This window comes from Myotis lucifugus, unplaced genomic scaffold, assembly GCF_000147115.1.
Source record: "Myotis lucifugus unplaced genomic scaffold, Myoluc2.0 scaffold_98, whole genome shotgun sequence".
NCBI lineage: Eukaryota > Metazoa > Chordata > Mammalia > Chiroptera > Vespertilionidae > Myotis > Myotis lucifugus.
In genome coordinates, this window is record NW_005871146.1 from 4,047,581 (window position 1) to 4,068,752 (window position 21,172).

At 44.0% G+C, this 21,172-nt stretch overlaps 1 protein-coding gene across 1 annotated transcript in view; it reads right to left on the bottom strand.

Moving 5' to 3' along the window:
* Positions 1–21,172, bottom strand: part of B4GALNT3 (beta-1,4-N-acetyl-galactosaminyltransferase 3) — a 95,003-nt gene that overhangs the window by 62,365 nt on the left and 11,466 nt on the right. The window lies entirely within an intron of this gene.

Genomic DNA, 21,172 nt, shown 5'->3' on the forward strand with positions numbered 1-21,172 from the left:
TTCCAATGGTGTCATCCCAGCCATACCTTCCTCTCCCTCTGACCCTGAGCCTATATGATCTCACAAATGCAGGAATTCTTGCTTCATGAGAGCTAATCGAAAATCAACAACACAGGTGTGGACAAATATACAAGGAATATATCAAAAACAAAATAAAATCAGGAAGTCAACAGTAAATGGGGCCACAGATGTAGCTTTTAAAATTCATCATGAATCAGAGAGCATCATTCTAGTAGAGGGCACTGGTTTAGAGCATCCAAAGCCAGCATTGTGTGGCCTTGTAGTGACCTACCTGCAGTCTAAAGTACCTAGCCTTTGGGAGGCTATTGGATTTTGGTGGAAAGGGTGGTATGGAAGCTGGAGAGGAAAGCATCTCATTCAGCAATAAGAATAAGGCTTGCCCTAACCGGTTTGGCTCAGTGGATAGAGTGTCGGCCTGCGGACTCAAGGGTCCCAGGTTCGATTCCGGTCAAGGGCATGTACCCTGGTTGCGGGCACATCCCCAGTAGGGAGTGTGCAGGAGGCAGCTGATCGATGTTTCTCTCTCATCGATGTTTCTAACTCTCTATTCCTCTCCCTTCCTCTCTGTAAAAAATCAATAAAATATATTTAAAAAAAAAAAAGAAGAAGGCTAGCTTCATGGTACCCAATAAAAAGCAGCATCAAATACGAAGAGGAAAAACAATCTCTCTTCAGGTCAACTGAGGGGCACTGTTATACCCAAAAGCAGGGAAAACAGGTATTCAACAGTATTTGTACACCCATGTTCATAGTAACATTATTCACAATAAACAAAGGGAGAAGCAACTCACATGTCCATTAACAGATGAAGGGATAAAGAAAATGTAATATATCCATACAATCAGCCCTAGAAAGGAATGAAGTACTTAATAACATGCTATAACATGCATGAATCTTGAAACCATGGTAAATGAGAGAAGCCAAACACAAAAAGTCACATATTATATGAATCCATTTATACAAAATATTCAAAATAGGTAAATCCATAAAAACAGAAAGCAGATTAGACACTATCAGGGGCTGGGAGTAAGAGGAATGAAAAGTGACTGCTTAATGGCTAGTCTCCTTTGGGGGGTGATGGAAATGTTTTGGAACTAGACCAAGGTGACAACTGCACCACATTGTGGATATACTATAGCCACTGAATTGTACACTTTAAAACGTCAATGTTGCCTGGCCAGTGTGGCTCAGCGGTTGAGCATTGACCCAGGAACCAAGAGGTTTTTGGTTCAATTCCCAGTCAGGGCACATGCCTGAGTTGCAGGCTCTATCCCCAGTGTGGGGTGTGCAGGAGGCAGCCGATCAATGATATTCCTCTCATCGATGTTTCTATCTCTCTATCAATCTCCCTTCCTCTCTCTAAAAAGCAATAAAAACATATTTAAAAATATAAAATAAATAAAAGGTCAATGTTACATGAATTTCACTTCAATTTTAACAAATGAATAAAGAATAAATGAAGGCAGCAAGGGAGTCCAAGGAACAAAGCTGAGAGATACCAGAAAAGCAGGGACTAGAGATGGGCACGAAGCCGAGTTACTACCACTTGTTATCTAGTTCCACAGCGCTCAATCTTTTTCTGCTATGATCCTTGACCGGTGACATGGCCCAGCACATCTATGGGCATGTTTGGGTTTCTTCAAAACTCTCAAGGAGCTAATAAATTCCAACTTTTCTCTACCCATCAAGAACACATATTGGTGATCTCACTCATATGTGGAATCTAATGAACAAAATAAACTGATGAACAAAATAGATCCAGAGATATAGAATAGAACAGACTGATGAATCTCAGAAGGAAGGTGGGGATGGAGGAGTAGGAGGGGAGAGATTAACTGGGGAACTTATATGCATAAATGCATAGTCCATGGACATAGACAATAGTGTGGTGAAGGCCTGGGAGGGGTGGGTATGGGATGAAGGGGGTCAATGGGGAAAAAAGGGGGGATATCTGTAATACTTTCAACAATAAAGATAATTTTTTTTAAAAAAGAATACATGATGAATACAAGTGAGGGAGAAGGATGTGAAACTTCTTTTACATAAACAGATACATATATAAACACAAAATGCATACTAACAGTAAAATATATAAATGTATACTTTTAAAATGTAAATCATTATGAACATTGATATTCCTGTAATTCTTAGCAACCAAGTGGCCCCTGCTTCCATTATTTTATGGGGATACAATTCTAAGTAAAGATAAGAAAGCTACCCAAGGGCAAGATTTTTTTTATAAATTGTTTTTTTAATATACTTTTATTGATTTTTTACAGAGAGGCAGGGAGAGGGATAGAGAGTTAGAAACATCGATGAGAGAGAAACATCAATCAGCTGCCCCTGCACACCTCCCACCGGGGATGTGCCCGCAACCAAGGTACATGCCCTTGACCGGAATCGAACCTGGGACCCTTCAGTCTGCAGGCCGACGCTCTATCCACTGAGCCAAACCGGTTAAGGCCCCAAGGGCAAGATTTAACCCTCCAGCACAATCAGGGTCAGCATTAGCCTGTCTGGTGCCTTTGTGCCCTTCCTCCAAGCAGGCAGCTTGGTAGGTAGAGCTCATGCTGATGATGACCCCACTCACCTCCTGGAAGGGGAGCGTCTGTGTAGCACACCAGATGGTACAACCTGCTCAACTGTACACACAAAAGCCCTGGAAGTCAAGGTGACTAAGGGGAAAGAGAAAGTCCCAAGGATTCAGGAGGAAATGAGAAATCTCAAGGAGGCAACTGGAAGTCTTCCCCCAGTAAGGTAAACCCCTAAACCATTCTAGAAGTGCAGTATATTGAAGTGATTAGAAGCATGGGTTCTGAAGTCAGGTAGACCTGGTTTTAAATCCTGACTCCGTTACAGTGTGAATGTGTAACTTTGGGCAAATTATTTAACCATTCTTGAGACTCCGTTTATTTATCTGTAAAAGAAAAACAATACCTGCTTCACAAGGAGGCTTTGAAGATTTAAATGAGCTACTGCATGCAGTGTGTCACATTGTGCCTGGTACATACAAAGTACTCCCCAAATACTAGTTATTACTAATATTTCAGCACCATGTTTATGGCAGAGCCTGAAGCTAACTAAAATGCTGGTCTCCTTTTACACCCCCAGATTTCTTAACTCCCAACCAAGGGGCTAGGTAGGGGCTTTCACAATAATCCCAACAAAACAAGTGAAAGCTGAGTCTAAATCCTGAAAAGGCTCTGATTAACAACTCTGTTACCAACGAAGAAAGACCACACCATCCCATTAGGCCACAGCCTGTCTTTCCAGCTTACTCTCCCGTCACTGCCCTCAGGAGCCCTGTGTGCGCCAGTTTTTGGTGTTCGTGCCACTTGCTCATCAGCATGGCTGGTGACAAAGGGCCCATCTGTGGGTCTCCCGACATCCCTGTCTTAATGCCTTGGCTTCCTATACTACTCATGTGTTGGAACAGGGAAACGCATACCCCTCAGGAAGTTCTCCCCATAGAAAGGAGAACTGGGTGTTGGCTTCAATGCCTTAGCTATGGTCCCTTCCAACCCTGCATCACTTCTAGAGTGGTGGAAAATGGGGAAAGAGAGAGGAGAGAGAAGAGACACAGAGCCCAAGGACTCACACTCCTGAACTCTTGGTTCCTAAATTCAGGTTGAGGGCTGGTTAAGCAGAATTCCGTTTAATGTAAGAGATTGACTTTGAAAGGCCAGAGAACGCAGTGTGAACTTTACGTTTTAAAGAATGGACAATAGGCCCTTTTCTAAAATGAACTATGCCCAGTGGAGATGAGAACTTCACTGAGGAGCCTCAGGCTAAGTGACCTATGGAGAAGCATGGTCTGCCTCTCCAACTAGGAGTACTCCTACTCCACATGCCCTTGACTGGAATCAAACCCGGGACCCTTCAGTCTGAGGGCTGACGCTCTATCCACTGAGCCAAATTGTCCAGGACCAATTTCACTGATTTCTGATGCAATTTTATTATTTCTTTTCTTGCTTATTTTATAATTAACTTGTTCTTCTTTTTCTAATACCCTAAGGTATAAGCTTAAGTTACTGATTTTGTATATGCATTCAATGTTATAAGTTTCCCTCTAAGAATTGCTTTCATTGTATCTCACAAACTTTGATATCGTATTATCATTTTCAATTAATTAAAAATATTTTTCAATTTCCCTTGAAATTTCTTCTTTGACTCCTGAGTTATTTAGCAGCATATGGTTTAATCTCCATGTATTTTGAGATTGTCTAGCTACCTGTTATTCATTTTTAGTTTAGTTCCATGTGGTCTAAAAGAGCAGACAGTGTGTGATTTCTATTCTTTTAAATCAGTTAAAGTGTACACTACGGCCCAAAATGTGGTTCTCCCTGATGAGTGTTCCATGTGAGCTTGAGAAGAATGTATAATATGCTGTTGTTGGGTGAAAAAGTCTATAAATGTTCATTATATCCAGTTGATTGATGCTGCTGTTGAATTCAACTATGTCCCTACTTATTTTCTGCCTGCTGAATCTGTCCATCTCTGATAGAGGGGTGTTACAGTCTCCAACTCTAACAGTGGATTCATCTGTTTCTTCTTGCAATTCCATCATTTTTTACCTCACGTATTTTGATGCTCTATTGTTAGTCACATACAATAAAACCTCAATATAATGGACTAATTCAGCAAGGGGGTGTCCATTAAAGCTGAAAGTACATTATATAATAAAGTAGGTTTTCCAAATGCATATGTTAAAAAATTGACAAATTAGTTAGCTTGCCTGTTTTTACTTATGTAGACATGTTTGTGTAATTAAGTATGTATGAAAAGTTTAATTTCACAGAACAGTTTTCTATATGTGTTACTGTAATTTTAAATTTATACTAAATAGTCCTCGCCAGTTTGGCTCAGTGGATAAAGCATCAACCTGCAGACTGAAGGGTCCCAGGTTCGATTCCAGTCAAGGGCACATGCCTAGGTTGTAGGCTCGATCCCCAGTGTGGGCTGTGCAGAAGGCAGCCAATCGATGATTCTCTCTCATCATTGATGTTTCTAACCCTCTCTTCCTCTCGCTTCCTCTCTGAAATCAATAAAAATATGTAAAAAAAAATTTTTGTTAAATGTATACTGAATAGATCTAGTGAATGTGTGCATTCACCAGTCACCCCAAGTAAACAAATGCACACGGCTGAGGCATGACTTAGCGCATATCAGAGCATCAGCTCCACATGTTAAAACTGCTACAGAACCCGGCTGGTATTGCTCTGTGGTTGAGCATCAACCTATGAACCAGGAGGTCATGGTTCGATTCCCAGTCAGGGCACATGCCCAGATTGTGGCTTGATCCCCAGTAGGAAGCGTGCAGGAGGTAGCTGGTCGATGGTTCTCATCATTGATGTTTCTGTCTCTCCTTCTCCCTTCCTCTCTGAAATCAATAAAATATTCTTTTAATAAATAAAAGTAAAAGCATTCTTCATTTCTGTTATGGTGTTTTGAGCTGTGTAATTTATTATTCTTAGAATTTTCATCTCTCTGATTACATTATCCACCTGTTTTTGCATGTTGTTTACTTTTCCATTACAGCCCTTAGCACATTAATTATAGGTTTTAAAATTCCTGGTATGATAATTCCAACATTACCACCACATCTGACTCTGGATCTGATGCTTGTTTAGTCTCTTCAAACTGTGTTTTTGCCTTTTAGAATGCCTTGTAATTTTTTATTGAAAGGTAGATATGATACACTGGGTAAAAGGAACTGCAGTAAATAGGATTTAGTGATGTGTCAGTAAGGTGTGGGAGGAAGGCAAGGTTCTATAGTCCTATGGTTAGGCCTCAATCTTTTGGTGAGCCTGTGTCCCTGGACTGAACTTCACCAGTGCTTCTCAGTTACCACTCCCACCGTAGGTGGAACAGTGGGGCTAGAATGGGCTGGAGTTGGTATTTCCCTTCCCCCGGGTAGGTTAGGCTCTGATAAAGTACTTTCTCCTTAGGGCCTTGTTAAGAAGAACAGAGTGCTCTGGCCTATTTCAAAGTAGTTACTTTTGCTTCCCCCTGTTGGAAGCATGGGGGGAGAAGGGGGATTCTCCAGTATTCACTGTGAGGACTTGGTAGAGCTCCTGGAGGCAAAATTCACAAAAGTATGAGGGCTCCATGACTAGGTCCCCTGAAGATTCAGTTGTTTTGTTTTATTGAGCTATAATCTATATCTATACTAATAAAAGGGTAATATGCTAATTAGACCAGGAGACCTTCCAGACAAAGCCATGGTGGCGGTTAGGGGCGATCAGGCCAGGAGGGGAGGGCAGTTGGGGGTGATCAGGCAGGCGGGGGGCCAAGTTGGGGGCGAGCAGGCCGGCGGGGGGCGGGCCGTTGGGGGCGAGCAGGCTGGTAGGGGGAGCAGTTGGGGGCAATCAGGCCAGTGGCGGGGGGGGGCAGTTGGGTGCAAGAAGGCTGGCAGGGGGGACAGTAGGTGGCGAGCAGGCTGGTAGCAGAGTGGTTGGGGCAATCAGGCAGGCAGGCAGGTGAGCGGGTTAGGAGCCAGCGGTCCAGGATTGCGAGAGTTTTGTCCGACTGCCGGTTTAGGCCCGATCCCACAGGACATCCCATGAGGGGTCCCAGATTAGAGAGGGTGCAGGCCAGGCTGAGGGGCACACACACCCCCGTGCACAAATTTCATGCACCAATTGCTTATGGCTAAGCAACTGTCTGACTGATAGGTATGATGCACACTGACCACCAGGGGGCAGACGCTCAACGCAGGAGCTGCGAGCTGCAGTGACTTGGCAGCAGCAGTTCCCCCAGAACCAGAGAGGAGGGAGCCCGATTCTTCACAGGGCTGTGTGATTCCACCTTCGGCCGTGGGTTATGTTGTTGCTGGGGCACTGTCGCCCCAAATCTGGTTTACTGCACACTTGCATTTGCGTTCCACACCCTGTATGACAGCAACTTTGCAGAGTGCCCTCTCGCACTCCAGGATCCCTCAGGGAATGTCAGAGAGCCGGTTTTGGCCCGATCCCTGCAGGCCAGGCCGAGGGACCCCACCTTCAGGAGGGACCCCCGCTCACGAGGCGCAGTGCCGCAGCTGCACTCCAGGTGCAGGGAGGGACCATGGGAGGTTGGCTCCAGGGCATGTCCAGCCCATCTTGCCCAGTCCCACCCGGCAGGCCACCTTCTAATTAATTTCCTTTTAATGTGCACGAATCCGTGCACAAGGTCAGTAGTTGACATATAACATTGTGTAAGTTTAAAGTGTACAATGTGTTCATTTGAAACATTTATAAATTGCAGTATGATTACTGCCAAAGCGTCAGCTAACACTAACACCTCTATCATGTCACATAATTACTGTTTCTTTTTTGTGGCAGGAACAATTAAGATCTAGCCTTTTAGCAACTTTGAAGTTTATAATACAGTATTGTTGACCATAATCGCTATGCTATGCATTAGATCTGCCCCCTGAACTGACTTGCCCATGCTGAGCCTCTAGCAATTTGTCAATTACAGTTTAGGTTTTCCTATTCTGGCACTGGTTCACATTGAGGTTTCTGCTCCACTATGTTTTGTTTTAAAATTAACTATTTTTTTAAAATATGTTATCATCGATTTCAGAGAGGAAGGAAGAGGGAGAAACATCAATGATGAGAGAGAATCACCGATCGGCTACCTCCTGCACACCCCCTACTGGGGATCGAGCCGGCAACCCGGGTATGTGCCCTGACTGATAATCAAACCGTGGCCTTCTGGTGAATAGGTCGATGCTCACCACTGAGCTACACTGGCCAGGCAAAATTAACTACATTTTTAAGTATGATTTATATACAACAAAATTTACCTATTTTATGTATATGAATAACCTTATCCCTTTGTCTTTGTTTTTAAGCTTCTGAGATAATCTAGTATGCAGCTAGAATTGAGCACTACTCTGTCCTTCTTAGTTGCCAGCTAAGGCCTTGGAACTATCAATTCTGAGGTTATTTACTTATTTCTTGGTCTTGGTTTCTTAACATCTCTGGTTTCTGGATGGAACATCTGTAAACACCACCCCACCACAGGGGTCCCAATTTACTGATTCCTAATATTATAGAAACAGGCTCATAGTGGAGATAGAAAATTTGTTTAAATGGTCAAGTAATTCATCTGTCTTTCACTTATCTACTGAGCCTGTGCCCATTTTCCATAGCTAATTCCTCCCTTTCTCTCAATTTTAGCTGCCTAAGGAATGTAGTAGCCTCTTTTCCCATCAGACCAGGTTCCTCATCATGCCCTTGGCACACCCCTCCTTATTCCTCCTGTCTTCATCCTCCCTCATCTCCATCTATCTAAGCCCTCTGCATCATGTAAGCCCAAGTTCAAATCCCACCTCCATCACAAAACCTTCCTCCCCAGCTAAATGATGTGGCACTTGAGCGCATAATCATGCTCCAGGTGAGAGCTCACCTTGCTCTAGTTGTTGTAAACAATCAAATTCAATTAAACAAATATGAGGTCAGGTGAGAGCTTTCTTTGATGTAAGCATAATGCCAGGTTCTGGGCCACAGAGTGGTGACTAAGACACAAACCAGACATGGTTCCTGCTTTCTCATGACAGAGTCTAACCAACAGTAAAACCTTCACCGAGAGGTAAAGCTTACCTGGGTGCTGGGGAAAACATATCAAGGGGATGTATTATTTCTGATGTGCACATCTGTCTGTGCAAGATCATCACAGCTCTTGGAATACCAACTGTAGTTCACACTTCTTTGTGTCTCCTGCAGCTTCTATACTACATGACCAATGTCTGGTCCTGAACTCACCAGGTACCATTGGAAAAGTACAGGGTCATTATTGGGGGCAATTTAGCACCAAGCCTTTTTTTTCCCCCCACTTTCTCCTCTTTCCTTTCTACCTCATTGCCTCCTTCCTTCTCTGCTCCTTGTCCCATTTCCAGTCTTCCCTGGCCTAACCCTGGACCTAAGCCTAGTCCCCAGGACATTCTGGTCAGGTCAGTACTTAGCTAGGTGTTCCCTTACTTCTTTATTTCTTAGCTTATCCCATTTGGAGAGAAAAGTACGGACCTGAGGTTTTCTATTTTTGCTACCCATTCGAATCACCTAAAAAGCTGATGTTTATCTCTCCCTCCCCTCAAATCTAATTATTGTCTTAGGTGAGGTCTTGATATGTATAGTTCTTATAGCGCTCAGGTAATTCAAATGGCAGCCAGACCAAGAACCACGGCAATAGACTAAGGATTTAAAAGCCTGCACCTTCTCAGCTGAGGGTGATGGCCCCCAGAAATAACCAGGAAATCTGGCATGTGCCAACAGGATGGCATCCCTTGCACCAGGAGTAGGGTAAGGATGGGTGCTTCATATCTCTAGCACCTCAACTCCAGAATGGCTGTCACTTACAGTTGAAGCCAACATCATGGAAAAGGAAGTCAGGAGAAGAGAGATTGGTTAATAGGAATGCTGAGAGCAAGGAAGCAGACTGCCCTGTAAATTATGATTTGTATGCCCTTGACGGGATAGAGGGAATATTAAAAGAAGGAATAGCTGAAAAGTAGTTGGCACAGAATTAGGTCTCAATAAATGACAGCTTTTACACTGACATTTTGTATTCAAATTATTTGCACAAGGAGCAGCAAAATTAATTCCATTTTAGAGACTGGAAAAAGAAGTTTAGAGAGTAACTTTCCTACCTTTCCACCCCCTCCCCATAGGCTAGCTCACTGTGCAGGTCAACTCACCTGCCCCTCACCATGGTAGTTTAATGGCTAAGATGTGAGTACTCAAACTTGACCACAAAGGTTATTATTCACCACAAAACCCTGAACAGGTAAGTAAACTTTCTTTTTTTAAAAAATATATTTTTATTGATTTCAGAGAGGAAGGGAGAGGGAAAGATAGAAACATCAATGATGAGAGAGAAGCATTGATGGGCTGCCTCCTGCATGTCCCCTACTGGGGACTGACCCCAAAATCTGAGCATGTGCTCTTAACTGGAATCGAACCCGGGACCCTTCAGTCCGCAGGCCGACGCTCTATCCACTGAGCCAAACCAGCTAGGGCTAAGTAACCTTTCTTAACTCCACTTTTCTCACCTGTAAGATGGGAACAATATAAAGGTTCCTATTGCTCACAAAGCCATTGAGAAGAGTAAATGAGATCGTGTTTCAGTGCCCAAGCTTGGGTTATTATTCCAGTTGTCATAGCACTTATCTGTCTCTCATGTAATAATTGATTTACTCGTCTCTCTCCTCTTACCTAACTCCCCAGGCCATTTATCTCTCGTTTGTAAACTCCCTACATTTTTTAAATTAGTTCTTAAAAAAATTATATCACACATATATAGGAATATACACGAATAGTTTAAAGAACTGACACCTGTGTACCCATCCCATCATTCCCCTTAAGAAACTGACAATCAATTCCTTGAAACCCTTTGTGCTTCTCTCCAATCACATCCCCATCTCTCCCCCCAAAAATAACCCCCTTTCTGAACATTGTTTAACTTTTTAATTAAAAAAAATGATGAATCCCAGCAATTATATTTTGTGTTTATATCACCAGAATATTGAACTTTATAGGCATTCAATAAACAGTGGGTAAATGAGTGTCCTAACAGAACTAGAACCAGAACAGGGTGTTTTGTTTTCTTTTTACTTCTTAGCTATTTAATCTTAGGTAAACTTCTCTAAAGCTCAGTTTCCTCATCTGTAAAAAGATGATAGGTTCCATGCTCCCAGGGTTCCCTTCCAGCATAAGTATACGATTCACCCAAGAGATGTTTCCTGGGGCTGGGACCTGGTGTTCATAAAGACTATACAGCAAACTACTGTGGAAAATATCAGAGCATCCCAACTGGTGTGCCAGGGCACACTAGTGGATTTCAAATGGGTAAAAGATGTTCAAAGTATCAACCCCTTGAGTTTGAGGGGCAGCAGAACCCTAAGATTGACTGCATCCAATCACAAATACCTTTATCGCTTTACTCCCATATTTATGATTTTTTTAAAATGTTATTCCCTGCCGAAACCGGTTTGGCTCGGTGGATAGAGCATCGGCCTGCGGACTGAGGGGTCCCGGGTTCGATCCCGGTCAAGGGCATGTACCTGGGTTTCGGACACATCCCCAGTGGGAGATGTGCAGAAGGCAGCTGATCGATGTTTCTCTCTCATTGATGTTTCTAGCTCTCTATCTCTCTCCCTTCCTTTCTGTAAAAAATCAATAAAATATATTTTATTTTAAAAAAAAATGTTATTCCCGGCCAATATGGCTCAGTGATTGAGCGTCAACCCATAAACCAGGAGGTCACAGTTCAATTCCCCGTCAGGGCACATGTCTGAGTTGAGGGTTCAATCCCCAGTAGGGGGTGTGCAGGAGGCCGCTGATCAATGATTCTCCGGTGTGCAGGAGGCAGCTGATCAATGATTCTCTCTCATCATTGATATTTCTATCCCTCTCTTCTCCTTTCCTCTCTCTGAAATCAATAAAAACATTTTTTTAAAAAAAATATTATCTTGCCATAGCTAGTTTGGCTCAGTGGATAGAGCATCAGCCTGTGACTGAAGGATCCCGAGTTCAATTCCACTCAAGGGCACATGTCCGGTTGTGGGCTTGATCCCCAGTAGGGGGCGTACAGGAGACAGCTAATCAATGATTCTCTCTCATCATTGATGTTTCTCTCCTTCTCCCTTCCTCTCTGAAATCAGTAAAAATATACTTTTTAACATGCAATATTAAAACAAAAAGCCAAGTCTTTAAAAAATATTTACCTTTTCCTACCCTTTTCTATGTGAGCCAACAGGGAAAAAGGTTGATAGCACTATATTAGAGCATGTTGAGTGGGAGGCCAGATTCAACTTACAAATCCAGGACATTTGGTGGATACTCTCCTTCCCCTTTTCAGAGGCCACTGGCCCACTGTAGAGGAGCCATATCAGTAGTTTCTGGCAGAGCCACCGGGGAAGAGAGGGAGGAGAGGAATATCTTAATGCAAGAAAAAACGAAGCCTTGAAGAAAGGGGTGGCTTCAAGGTCCTACCCTCTGTGCAGAGGAACCTTGTCACAGGCTTTCCCTAAAGCTGAGGCAGAAGTGTGCCCGAGAGCAGACCCGGAGGGCCGTGTCCGGGGCTCCCTGCAAGGAGACTGAGAACTCCCCACAGACGACCCAGTCCAGCTGCTGCCCAGCCACAACTGTTGGCAGGGAGTCTCCAGGTCTAAAATTAGCCTCCAGCTCTCCACCCAGGCAGTTCCACCACTCACTCTGGCAGCGGGGGCCCTGTGGTGAGGTAATGACTGAGGCCCGTCTGTCTCAGGACGACAAGGGGTTAGGGAAAGGCAGCACAGAGCAAAGTCCTGCTCTCCCATCATGGTCGGCCCCAAGCTGGAAACTGGAGAAACACATTAAAAGCAGGAGCATTTGCATGTATGGAACTCAACGTTTGCTTTGCTTCTGTTCTTCCTCCATGTCTGCACCTATAAGGTACACCCTGTCCTATTAACTCAAGGAACACAAACACACAAAAAGGAAAGCAAACTTTCACGGAGAGTTTTAAGATGTGCCAGGTTTTCAATTTTGCCACCACAACCTTGTGAGGTCAGGGTCATTATTCTCATTATACAGAACACCAGGGAGACCCTAACCGGTTTGGCTCAGTGGATAGAGCGTCTGCCTGCAGACTGAAGGGTCCCAGGTTCGATTCTGGTCAGGGGCATGTACCTTGGTTGCGGGCACATCCCCAGTAGGGGGTGTGCAAGAGGCAGCTGATCGATGTTTCACTCGCATTGATGTTTCTAACTCTCTATCCCTCTCCCTTCCTCTCTGTAAAAGAAAATCAATAAAATATATTAAAAAAAAAAAAAAGAATACCAGGGAATGCTCATCAAATTAGCTGACCTGAGTTGGTGACCCTATGAGGAAGACTCCAGAAGTGCCAGCCCCCTTCTTTTGGGGGAGAATTTTTGGAGGGGCATCTCTCGGACAAGCTCCCTTCCAAAGGCAGAGCCTGTGCCCCTGACTCACTGACCCCCACTTCTAGTTCCCTCAGCTTCTGAGGGTCTGGTCAGGGAGCCTGTGGCTGGAGCTGCCAAAATAAGCGGCCAACCCAAAAGCCAACTTCTGGGCAGATGTCCCTCCCACCCCTGGGCTAAGCACACAGTGGTGTTTATGTGACGGCTGCCCAGGAAGCAGGGAGGGCGTGGTGAGGCTCTGAGTGGGGACTGGTCCATGGTCCATAACTCGAGAGGAGTAGGAGGGCTACAAGAAAGATGATCATGGTCACCAGGGCCTGTGGAAATGCCCCCCAGTCACTGAGTCTCTCCAGTCGAAAGCTTCCCAGAGATACTTTCCCTAAGGACTATGAGGCAGGGCTCATCCAACCTCAGCCTGCCCCTCACTGCCCCCACCTATGGAACCTGTCCTTCTATTTCCAGGACAGGAGACAATGTGAGAGGAAGAAGGTGGAGGATAGCGACTGCTTCAGAGGTGAGAGCTGGATCAAGGGCTCAACTCCCAGTGCTGACTAAATGAGAAGGCTGAGCCACACAGCTCGGTGATTTGAGCCAGGATTTGAATTGGGCTTCTTCTCTGAGTTTCCTTTTCCAGTCTTTCTATAGCCACTTCAGCTGGGAATCCTCAGAGCTGGTGCACATACCACTTTCTCTGGGAATAATGTCAGAGCCAGAGGGGACCAAACGGCCCAGTAGCCAACCCTTCTCATTTACAAATAGGAAAACTGAGGCCCAGAAGGCAGGACTGACTTGCTCAAAGTCACAGAGTCAGTGCATATCAGAACCAAGTCTGGAACCCAGATCCCCCGACTCCTAGCCCAAGGTTCTTAGCCCTAACAATGTGTTTAAGGGGAAAAAAAAGAAGCCCAAGTTCCCTTCTAGCCCCAATACACTATGATTCTATAAAGGTTTCTACTTTTTTCCTCTGCTACAACAGACCCCAACTGTTCATACAATTCCCCAGTGACTCTCCTTGGCCAAATATGCTGCTTTCTTCTTAGACCTTCTGGCCCTGTCATCTGTACCTGACACTGTTGCTCACTTTTTTCCCTATCAAGACTCCTTAGAACAGTGGTTCTCAACCTTCCGGCCCTTTAAATACAGTTCCTCATGTTGTGACCCAACCATAAAATTATTTTCATTGCTACTTCATAACTGTAATGTTGCTACTGTTATGAATCGTAATGTAAATATCTGATATGCAGGATGGTCTTAGGCAACCCCTGTGAAAGGGTCGTTCGACCGCCAAAGGGGTCGCGACCCACAGGTTGAGAACCGCTGCCTTAGAAGTATGATTCCCTCCTCCATAATTCTCTAACTACTCATTTTGTCTCTCTTGGTGGCTCGTTGTAAGTAGCCAAAGGGGTCCCCAGGCGCAGCCCCTTCCACTGCTGGAGATTCCAAGTCCTGGCCCCCACAGCTTCAGCAGTCCGAGGAACATCAGCTGACTGGTCTAGTAGAGGGCTCTGAGCAGGCTAAGACAGTGACACCATCAGAGCCACGCCATGAAACACAAGTGCCCTCAGCAAGATTTAAGTTACTCAAGAGAGATTCTAGACTATATATGATGATGGTCTGCTGAGATTCTGAACCGTCCCATCTATCTTCCCTAGTGTGCGAGTCAGCACACTTGAGTGTGAGGCTCCCAACTCCTTCAGTTGGCTTAACAAGGTATGTCTGTGCCAGCCTCGTCTTGCCTTAGTTTCTGCTCTGTATAAAGGAGGCAGCAGGCTGTGCCTTTTGTCTCCCAGTGAACTGCAGGATTCATCCTGACAGATGGGTGTCATTTCCCAACCCCATTGCTTCATATACACCCATACACAGGCTGCGGCAGAGGACACCTTCCCCAGCAGGTGAAAAGGACGAACCTTCCTTTCAGAAGAAGTAGCAACCTGTGATCCTACACTGTGACTGCAGCCTAAGTTGCCTCAAGTTCCCAAGAGAAAGGATCCATGTGAAAACAAGGTTCTATTGTTCTCCCTCGCCATCCGCTCCTTCCCTCACATGATTGGCTCACGAACACCCTGCCAGCTAGGGGAAGTGTTTACTACCCTAGAACTTTCCAACCTTCCCGGAGATATAAAGGGGCAGAAAAATATAGAAAAACAACTCTTTCTTGGAATTTGCCCCCCCTTGATTTTAGGAGAAACAACTATGGATTTTTTTCTACCTCTCAGGCCTTCCAATTTCTAAATATATCAAGTATAGTCATTTTGAGCAAACCAGGTTATGCACAATATATGTTTATCTTGCTAAACTAACAAAAAAATTACTTTAGATTTGTATGGGGCACTTAAGATATTTCATAACTATTTCCTTAAAAATATTAAAATATATTTCCATTTCCCAGAAATTGAACTTGCCGAATTTTTGTATCAACCAATACCTTAGGCAGTTTGTGCCTTTGCTTTTTTCTCAAAGTGATAAGTTAAAAACTTTCAATTTAGCCGAAACCGGTTTGGCTCAGTGGATAGAGCGTTGGCCTGCGGACTGAGGGGTCCCAGGTTCGATTCCGGTCAAGGGCATGTACCTGGGTTGTGGGCACATCCCCAGTAGGAGATGTGCAGGAGGCAGCTGGTCGATGTTTCTCTCTCATCGATGTTTCTAGCTCTCTATCTCTCTCCCTTCCTCTCTGTGAAGAATCAATAAAATATATTAAAAAAAAAAAAAAAAAAAACTTTCAATTTAATAGTTCTTGCTTCCATAACAGACAGGTAGTATTTCCTGAGAAATACAATTAAAATGTCACCACTGTAGAATGTTCCTTATGTGAACATTTTTCCAATGTTCATGCATCAGAGCAAAGTTGAGTTCTTATTCAATATGCTAAATCAAGCTTGAATGTTATTTTTTCACCTCCTCTCTGCACTCTTCCAAACATGTTCTGAACCACTTACTGTTACCTCTGCAATTTTTCTTCAATTTGTCATCCAGTATATCTGTTCCCCCAACATAGAATTGCCAGCAATGAACTTCCATTTGTTGACAAGGACTAGGATTATGAAAATACCAGCTCTCACCAGCTTGTATCTTTCTATAGAGATGAGAATAAGGGAGAAGACAACAATTTTTTTTAAATATGTACTTTTCTACCAAAGGGCTTCATGATTCCTGTATTCTAAGACTTTTTTGGTTTAAAATCAACTTCATTTATTCTTATTCCCCATCCCTCCTCAACTCAAAGAGGTGAGAGAGGAAATCATAACTCCACTTCTATTTTGTGTTTTTGCTTTGTTTTATTTTGTTTAAAGAAGCTCTAGAGACAGAGGGACAACCATATGAAGACATGGGTCATCTACATGCCAAGGAGAGAGGCCTCCGAAGAAACTAAACCTGCCAACACCTTGATCTTGGACTTCAGCCTCCTAAATTGAGAGAATAACTTTTTGTTGGTTCAGCCAACCCCTCCTCTCAAATAAAAAGCTCTATACTTCTTTAACAGTATGGGCTCTATTCTGAGGATGGGGGAGAGGAACAAAGGGACCTGTTAGATGAAAAATGTCAACTCTTGGCCTGCCCTTTGCAATGTGACAATTTAATATCAACAACAAGTTCTTTTAGAGGTTACTCTCAACCATCCATATCTATACAGGAAGTCACTGGGGACATTTCAGAAAACCCACAGATCACCCTTACCAGCAGCTGAATTGGGCACATGATCCACCACCAGCAAGGTGGCAATAACTTCAGCTATTTCACTGGCAAGAACACATAAATAAACTTGAATACAGGTTATATGCATGTCAGATTGCTTGGGCGGGTAGAAAAAGGGGGCCTCGTGAAACTCAGACATTGAAAGAAGCATTCTTAGCAAACAAAAAGGGAATGAGCAATGGCATGATGGCAATGGTGCAGCGTGCTGTAAAGAGCACTGCCAAAGCATGGGGAGTGCTGAGCCCAGCACTCTCTAGGCAGGTTGCCTAACACTCTCTAGGCCTTACACTCTTCATTGGTAAAATCAGGAGGCTGGGCAAACAGATATATTTTAATGTACTTTAAGAGTCAACTCAAATCCATTTGTAGTGACTGCATGGCAAGCTATTTGAGAAAGATTGAGACTGTATCTGGGATCAGTTCTATTGGAGATGTCTGCCATTGGCCTGGAATAAGAAATGCAGGTATTGCCCTGACGGTGTGGGTCAGTTGGTTAAGCACTGTCCCATGCACCAAAAGGTCACTGGTTCAATTCCCGATCACAGCACTTGCCTGAGTTGTGGGCTAGATCCCCTGCAGGAGGCAGCCCACCAGTGTTTCTCTCTCTCCCCCTCCCTTTCCCTTCCTCTCTCTCTAAAATCATTTTTTTTAAATGCAGATATTTTCCATCATAGATTTTTTAAATCTCTGAGATCCATTCCTGTCCTAGGATTCTTTGTAAAAGGCAATATCCAAAAACCAATCAGAGAGAAAAACGGGGCTCTAAAAGCTGGTTAAATGATAATAAACAATAATAGTGGCTAATATTTATTAAACATTATGTATCAGGAACCATTCTAAGTCATTTATATGCGTTATTTCACGTAATTTACAACAGAAACCCAGTGAAGTAGCTACCGTTACTATTCCCATTTTACAGACAAGGAACTAAGGCTCAGGAATCTGCTGATGGAGGCCCAGCTTACCAAGCATTGGAACTGGGATTCAAACTCAGGTAGCCTGACTTTAGAGACTTGCTCTTGACCACTATGTTATGATGAAGAAAGAAAAGGAAGAGTAGACCAGCTGGTGTGGGTTAGTGGTTGAGCCACCCATGAACCAGGCATGATGTCACAGTTCAATTCCTGGTCAGGACACATGCCCCAGTTGTGGTTGAGAGCTCGATCAGTGATTCTCTCTCATCATTGATGTTTCTATCTCTCTTTCTCCCTTCCTCTCCGAAATCAATAAAAATGTATTTTAAAAAAAAGAAGAGTAAAAGACATTACCAGATGGAATGGCGGACACAACAGCAATCTCAGACATTAAGGCAGAAAGGATGGGCACAGTGAAGGCTGTGCAGACTCAACTCTAAGTTAGCTACCTGTCTCTTCCAAGCACGCCATCAATGCTTGTGGGGAGCAAACAGCCATGACCAATACCTTAGAGCAGTGGTCGGCAAACTGCGGCTGGCGAGCCACATGCGGCTCTTTGGCCCTGTGGCATGGGCCACGAAGTTTCAATCACACTGTACGTGTGCTCCCGCACGTGGTATTTTGTGGAAGAGCCACACTCAAGGGGCCAGTTTGCCGACCACTGCCTTAGAGCCATCTTTGGCTTGTCTAAACAACCTAGTTGGAGTACACAAGACCAACCCAGATGAAGTAGAAGAAAATATCTAAAAAATAATAATAAAAAAAAGTCAACTGTGAGTTTCAGACCACTTAAGTGCAACAAAACTTCCAAAAAGAGTGAGGTCAGCTGGGACTGAAATAATTAAAGGCAGCTTCAGGGAAGAGATGGAATGACGGGCAGTTTTGAAAGGCAAGCAAAAGGAATATCATGATCCCTAACCAGTTTGGCTCAGTGGATAGAGCGTGGGCCTGCGGACTGAAGGGTCCCAGGTTCGATTCCGGTCAAGGGCATGTACCTTAGTTGCGGGCACATTCCCAGTAGGAGGTGTGCAGGAGGCAGCTGATCAATGTTTCTAACTCTCTATTCCTCTCTTCCTCTCTGTAAAAAATCAATAAAATATGTTTAAAAAAAAAAAAGGAATATCATGACACTGGAGAGCAGCATTCAAGAATCTGAGAGAGCCCAGCTGGTATGACTCAGTGATTGAGCAGCGACCTATGAACCAGGAGGTCACAGTTTGATTCCCGATCAGGGCACGTGCCCAGGTTGTGGGCTCGATCTCTGGTGTGGGGCGTGCAGGAGGCAGCCAATCAATGATTCTCTCTCATCATTGATGTTTCTAGCCCTCTCTCCCTCTCCTTTCCTCTCTGAAATCAATAAAAAATACATTTTTTAATTAAAAACAAAGAAGAATCTGAGAGAAGCCCTGCCAGTGTGGCTCAGTGGTTGAGCGTTGACCCATGCACCAATAGGTCACCAGTTCGATTCCCAGTCAGGGTACATGCCCGGGTTATGGGCTCGATCCCCATTAGGAAGTGTGCAGGAGGCCAATCGATGTTGATGTTTCTCTCTTATGGATGTTTCCCTCTCTTGTGGATGTTTCTCTCTCTCTCCCCCTCCCTCTCTCTCTCCTTTCCTCTCTCTCTCTCTACAACCAATAAAAACTTTTTTTTAAAAGAATCTGAGAGAAGACCAGCCCAAAGTAGGTAGACCCCAACTCAGGTTCTCCATGGACAAGAAGTGGGGGTGAAGCTATTGCTCACTGGATGGTTAATTTCAAAGTTTACACATACTCTTCTGCATCTCCTATCAGAGGGACTGCTTCCTGGCTCTCTTTCTCCCACCTAACATCTCTGCCCTACAACTAGAGTAAAGAGACTTAATTGGGAGGACATCCCCAAGTAAATCAAACTCTGAGAACCTACCATGTACCAAGTATTGGGCAAAGCACTTAGGCAGAGTTCTTAACTAGGGATCCATGGATAGGTGTCAGGGGCCTGTGAATCTCCCCGAAGTAGCATGCAAAATATATGAGTGGGCAGGCAAATTCCTGGGGAGAGAGTCCACAGTTTCTTCATCAAATTCTATAAGAGCATGTAAGCCATAAAGGTATAAAAAAGTCCCTGCACCAGGATGATAAAAGGGGAAAGAATGCCCAGGTCCAGCACTCTAGAAATTCACAACCTCGTGGGGGAAGACAAACAGACATAAATAACTCTGATGCAAGGCAGACTTTGATAAGTGCACTAATGGAGGTACAAAAAAAATGCTGTGAGGGAAGGGGGAGCAGAGTTAATTTCAACAGGGCTGTCAATAATCCACCCTCTCCCCCCATCCTGGTTTTGAGATCCAAGTTTATAATGAGGAAAACAACCAGCCTTGCTTCTCCTCAGGTTCAGCCAGAGCCCCTGGCTAGTACCTTTCTCTGGTACTCCCAGTGGAGTTGAGGCAGACTCTATTCCTGCCAGGGAGGTGAAGAAGGGCATTGTTTTCAGGACAATAGGAGGCGATAGGAAGGAGATGCTCATCCTGATATGAGCAATGACCCCGTTCTACATTTTTTCCCTCTTCTACTCAGCTCCCATGCTCTGAATTCCTGAGGTACTAGTAATCCTGACACTCAGTTCGTGCTTAATCCTTAATTGTGTCCTTTATCCCTAAATTACCTATTTTAGGGAATCCCGTCTCAGAGAGACCCCTCACTCTCCAAGCTAGTCTTTTCTCTTACCCCTCCATCCAGAAACTTCGTGCCATTACCATATTTCATTTTCTTCCAAAAACTCATCACCATCTGAAATTATCTTTTTTTATGTGTCTATTATCTGTCTTTTCCTCATGAAATATAAGCTCCGTGAAAGTAAAGCCTTTAAGTTTCTGGTTCCCTTCTATGTCCCTAATTCCTACAACACTGCCTGGCACATCCGAGTGCTCATTAAGTATGTATAAGTGCCTAGTCCCTATCTCCTAGTCCCTATGTATCCAAGGTCCAGAGAGGAAAGTGTAAAGAGAAATGAAAGCACTTTTTTTCCCCCGAGAACATTTTTGTGATGCTGGGTTTTCAAAATAGCCCTTAATTAAAATGATCATGGCAGAATATAGCCAGGGAACCATGTGTGAAACCCAGAATTTGAGTATTCTTTCGCCTCTACGTATATAAACTCTACTGTCCAACTGTCACTTCTGTCTTTGACAGCTCTGTTTTCTTCCGACACCCTTCTCAGCTATGCACTCCTCACCCACACCTTAGGTCACTGCAATAACCACCTGAGTGGCCTATCTCCAAGCCATCCTGCAAACTTACAACAACTTAACCTACCTATAATCATAATTCCTAGGACATAAAAGGTGTTCAATAAATGTCTGAGGAATTAGATCAGTGGATATAAGACAACCCTGCCTTCTATTATACCAAATCCCTGCTTTAAAAAGTTTATGTTGCTCTCTCTACCAAGCCCACACTCAGTAGTTTGTCACTCGACACTCCAAGGTGTCACAACCACCTTTTTAACCTCATCTCCTTCATACTGTATGAGTCTCTGCACTACAACATTTGTGTTCCCTAAACTTTTACTTAGCTTATGCTATATTCCTCCAATGGAAATATTCACCTTTGATTCCAGCCGTGCGGGATCCGGCCCGTTTGAAATGAATAAAACT